This window comes from Grammomys surdaster, unplaced genomic scaffold, assembly GCF_004785775.1.
Source record: "Grammomys surdaster isolate TR1022 unplaced genomic scaffold, NIH_TR_1.0 189, whole genome shotgun sequence".
NCBI lineage: Eukaryota > Metazoa > Chordata > Mammalia > Rodentia > Muridae > Grammomys > Grammomys surdaster.
The window spans coordinates 3,420,258-3,425,562 of record NW_021604634.1 but is presented as its reverse complement, the minus strand read 5'-3'; positions in this window follow the sequence as shown (position 1 = coordinate 3,425,562).

Sequence of the window (5,305 nt, the reverse complement as noted above, 5' to 3'; positions counted from 1 at the left end):
ACCTATCAGAGCTGACTTGAAATTTTTCTGCCTGTTACCAGGGTTTCGAGTGCCAGAAGGTGCCACACAGCCTGCCGGGAGAGAGGACAGCATCATCAAGACATCAATAGACTTACCCAGCTGTGACCCTTATGAACTTTGATACCAACATGCCAGGCAGAATGTGCGACTCCAGAGACAGTGATATGATGGTGATGGGGATTCCAACTGCTCTCTGATTGGATCTGAGGCCTTCTCCACAGGAGGGAATTCAAGCACGGTACAGTGAGCTGGGACCAAAACATATGGCTGGGGAAGTCAAAGGGTTTCGTGGAAAACTTACCACTGTTTAGCTAAATTAACACAGTGTCAAATTGCTTTCTAAACGCCTATGTTTATACTCGACAAATACCACTCACAGCCTTAAGAAGAGAAGCTTGCCTTTACAATGCCCGAGAAGCTGAAGCTAGTATCAGTTGAGGTCTCAGCCCTAACGGGACATTTATATCACCCATTAAGGCTAAGAGAATATGAAGGATTAGAGGGTTGAAAGAACGCAAGAGCTGGAAGGTAGGGAAACCGGCTTAAAGTGCCATCTTCTCGGCAAGATACACCCGCACAACTGTTAATTCTCACCAGCCGGGGAATGGCTGCACTGAGCTTGCGCAAGAATAGGCTTGTGAGTAGTCATATGTGGATGGAGGAGGCGCTTAGGGGTCCCTATTCCTCGCGGCTGAGCTACTGAGAGATTTGAAGAACGGGCAGCTATTGTCTTCAGCTGTGTACCCACTGGTAAGGCACTAAACTCCTGCGTACAGTAATCATAAAATTGTCAAAGAAGAAACCTTATTAAAAATCTATAAAGGAGGGACTAGAGAGATGGCTCTGCGGTTCAATTCCCAGCACCTACATGCCAGTTCACAACTATCTATAACTCCAGTTTCAGAGGATCTGACACTCTCATAGCAATATACATAAAATAAAATTACAATTATACACACACACATATATATGTGTGTGTGTGTGTGTGTGTATAATTGTAAAAGTCTGCAAAGATCTTATTGAAGTAATAGAGAATTGATTGTATTACTTTTGTTCAAAGTATCTAAAAGAACTTGACCTCTTGAATAATAATAGCTATACAAGAAAACCATGGCATCAATATTATCATATGTTGAAAGGCACAGATTTAAAGCCCATAAGCCTGTGTGTAGACCGGAACTCTCCTATTTAGCTAAGCAACCATAGACCAGTTGCTCCTCTCTTTATGTCTTTTTACTGCTGTTGTTGTTGGGTTTTGTTTTCTAAGTAGGGATGGCAGCATTGCCCAATGGGTTAATATATCTGTACATCTTTAAAAGGTACTGGCTTGTGTTTGGTGCCTTAGATGTACTTCCGTGTAATGAAACGTGGCCTGTGTTTTGAACAGCCAATGGCATATGGGTGGAGGGAGCCAGCTTTGAAGGAGAAAGCATTGGGGATACTTAGAACTCGTGGTTTCCAGGCCCTTGGAGAGAAGTCGGTGGTTCCTGTTGCTGAAGGAATGAGGGACAGATGGTGATATATATCACTTATACTCCATCCAGTGGAGAATAAGCAGAAATAAGTTAGATCAACAAAACCAAAGGAAGGAAACTGTGTATGAATGCCACATGCCGTCCTTTCTGTCGGCTCACAAACAGAGATTCGGACCTCATCTACATTCAAGGGTCCCCTCTCCATACACAGCAGACTCAGGAATTAGAAGTGAATAAGAATCAAACACAAATTCTATAACAGCATCTTATTTTTAAAATTGTAGTATTGAAATCAAAGAGAAGATTTTTTGCTTTAAAGAGAAGATGTTTTGAATGGGAATGGGAAAAAGCAAAGAAAATATATCCATCTTAAAAAGCTAAATGACTAACGTGTAGGAAGAACGAGTCAGCATGCCCTGACTGGGGACCCACACATACGCAACAGCTGCATCCCAGTTTTACAAACTTAAAGCCTGCCTGGCGCCCGAAGACGAATGACAACAGAGCACGTAACCACAACAACCAATCAAATGGGGCCAACTACATGGAGCTAGCACTTAGGGCACAATGGGGCACAGGTGGAGCATATGAAGGCACACCTGGATCCCACAATAAATAAAGTCTGCTTCTGCTTCTTACCAGACTCTGGGCCTTTCTACTCCCTGTCCCCAAGGACCATCCTGAGGGGCCAGGGGATAGGGCAACATTAAATTATTTTATGATGTTCATATATTACACTTAAAAAAAAAACTGCTTTAGTTTAAGCATCCACACACAAAGCAGGTTTGAGGGATAAACGTCAGGACTTCTGCAGCCTTAACAAACCAGGCTTAGCCACTGGCCTGGATATGTCAATCAAAGAAACAAGTAACGGTGAAAAGCTGAAAGAGACTTAACTGTGGTCATGTTGGGAAGATGAACAAGTAGGAGTCCCTGACCCCTTTGTCCGTCTCTGAGTCACTGACACAAGCTTAGTGTTTCCTTAGAGAAGGTTCAGGTGAAGAAAAGGCCAAGAGGTCTATGTCTTTAAAAGTCCTGGTCACTGTGTGGTCTGCTTGGTGGTTTTTGTCAGTTTGGGTTCTACAGTTTCGCAGGCCTCTCTGGAAGTGCTGGAGTGCTTCTAGGGAGATGGTCACTCCAGCTCCAGGATATAGTGCAACCTCTTGGAGAACTGCCCCACCTGGAGGGTATAAGGGTCAGCTGTTCCTGGGAGCCAAGATGACTCAAGAGGAAAGGTTAAGGGTGAGGACTTAGCCTATGCTATGAGCACAGAGTTAACAAAATGAAGGCAGAGGCGGCAGCTTTCATCTTGCTTTTAGGCTATTTGGGAGCCCAAACTAAAGCAGCTTCGAACACACTGCTTCATGAACTCTGCCTGTGCTGAGCAGACAATGCCCTCCATTCTAAGATCATGTGAGTTTTTAGACTAGGGGTAGAGGATGGGGGCCGTGGAAGATAAGGCAGGACATGGCTGAGCTTGCTTTGAATGTGTGTCTTAGATGGGTCAAAGAGGAAAACGACCTTTATGCCTTTCCACTGGGAAACGCAAATTTAAAAGTTATTTCCATTTGTTTCTAAACAAGTATTTTTATCTTCAATTTTTTTTTTAAAAAAGTCTTTAGGTCTTTACAAAGAAAAAGAAATAAGAATATCTCCATAATTAAGACGTAAGAAAACTTCAAACACAGAGGTTGTTTTTTATGATTCCTAAGGGGGAAATCTGATAGCTATTTCGAATAAGGATCTGAATAACCATGATGGGTTACATAGCTTTAAAAATAATTTGTTGGCTTTTAAGCCAATAACTCTTCACTTCTTTGTAAGGTAAATAGCTTTTTTGACTTCCAAATTCAAGGACAACTTAGGGTCAAGATCAGATGTCTGCACAATCTGAAGTAAGCCAAACCACGAAGGTAAAAATGAACTGCACTATGCCCCAGCCCAGATACGGGCATGGCCACCTATTTCCAGAAGCATGTGGGCTTCAGAGAGAGCTCTGAGGTCTGGAGGCTACTTAGTCAACCAGTCAGTTCTGGAGCAAGTTAATTCTTGAATTCATAATTCAACGAATATACAGCTGATGCTTGAAGCCAGGAGATCTTTAAACTGTCTCTACATGAAACTCCCTGTCCTGGTTCTTCCTGGGGACACAGGAACACTTCTTTAAAAGCATAAGGAGAAAGGGGCCAAGGTCAAAAGTTTCCAGAGAGGGCAATGGGCATAAACAAGAGGGGAAATGACTTGTGTGGACTTTCTCTCAACTGCGCATGTGCAGGGGACCCAGGCTCCTGCTGGAGACTTCATGCTGCAAATGACACTTTACCTCAGTTCTTGCTCTCTCCCTATCAGTCACCACAGTAGGAAAACGAATGACCAAGAGAACCAATGTCTGTATGGATGATGGCCAAAGGCTACTCAACACATGCTGCAACCTTCATGCATGTGAATGCAGGCAGGGTCTACTTGCAAGGGCCATCATTTTAAAATCTCACTTTTCAGCCAACTTGAAGAGTTACCTGTGTCAGACATTTCCAAGTGAGCACCTTACAATCCGTTAATGCCATGCTTTGTTTGCTCAATGAAAAGACATATTTCTCACCTCAAAGCGATCTAGAGGTTTTCCTGAGCAATATGAGTGTCCATGGCCCAGGAACACAGACACAGGTGGCTTCACATTCTACGCTCCAACAAGAACTTCATAAAAACAGAACAAAGAAAATCATAAATCAAAGCCCTTTGCAAATCCATCGGTGGAAACGTGAAGTAGGCAGGTCACATGAGGCCTGGGAAATCTCAGCTATAGACCTCAGATGCTGTCTGACAGCATTCTGAGTCTTTGGGGTGAGGAGAACTAGGGGGTCTGTTTGTACATTCCAAATGATTTGCCTAATGGTCACAAAGATGCTAGCTCACATATAGAGGGGGTAATAAATGGCTATTAAGGGGGCTTAAGATTGATCTGAGAATTTTGCTCAGGATTTGTAACATTCCAATCTCTTCACAACTATTAAGATTCTATCAGCTAATCAGCCTGGTAGAACATACAGAGAGAGGGAGACCTTTCCAGGAAATGTTTTTCTTGTTCCTGATTTCGCCTTTTCACTCTCTTTCTTTCTTTCTTTCTTTCTTTCTTTCTTTCTTTCTTTCTTTCCCTAATTGAAAATAGATTTCTACCAAATCTACATCCTCCTTTGCTTTTTTGCTCATTAGAAAGCAGACAGACATCTAAAAAGATAAGGAAGAAAGAAGAAAATAAGATAAAAATCAAAAACAAACCTGAAAAGGGCAAAACAAACAGAAAAACAAAGAGCAAAAGAAAAGTATAAGAAATACATTCATTGAGACACATACATTGTCATAACTAGAAATCCCCTAAAATCACAAAACTGAAATGCATAAAATATTAGAAAAAAACCTTTAGGATATGAAAGAAGGAGAGAGAGAGAGAGAGAGAGAGAGAGAGAGAGAGAGAGAGAGAGATTGATTGATTATGGAAGGAGGGAAAAACCTCCCAAAATACCATTGACTTCTTTTGTGTTGGTACCTACTGCTGGACATGGGGCTTGGTCTGCATACCCAGTGAGACTCCTTTGGAGAAAACTAATATTCCATTTGTGAGTGGTTATTAATTGGAGATAGCTTCTGTTAAGGACACATGTAGGCATGTGTCTGCTTCTACTCTTAGTACTGAAACCCCATCAGGTCAGACCTGTACAGTCTTCGTGGGTCCCTATGTGCACTGGTCCTGCTGTGCAATGTCTATGGGTTTGTATGTGCACTGGTCCTGCTGTGCAGTCTCTGTGGGTTTG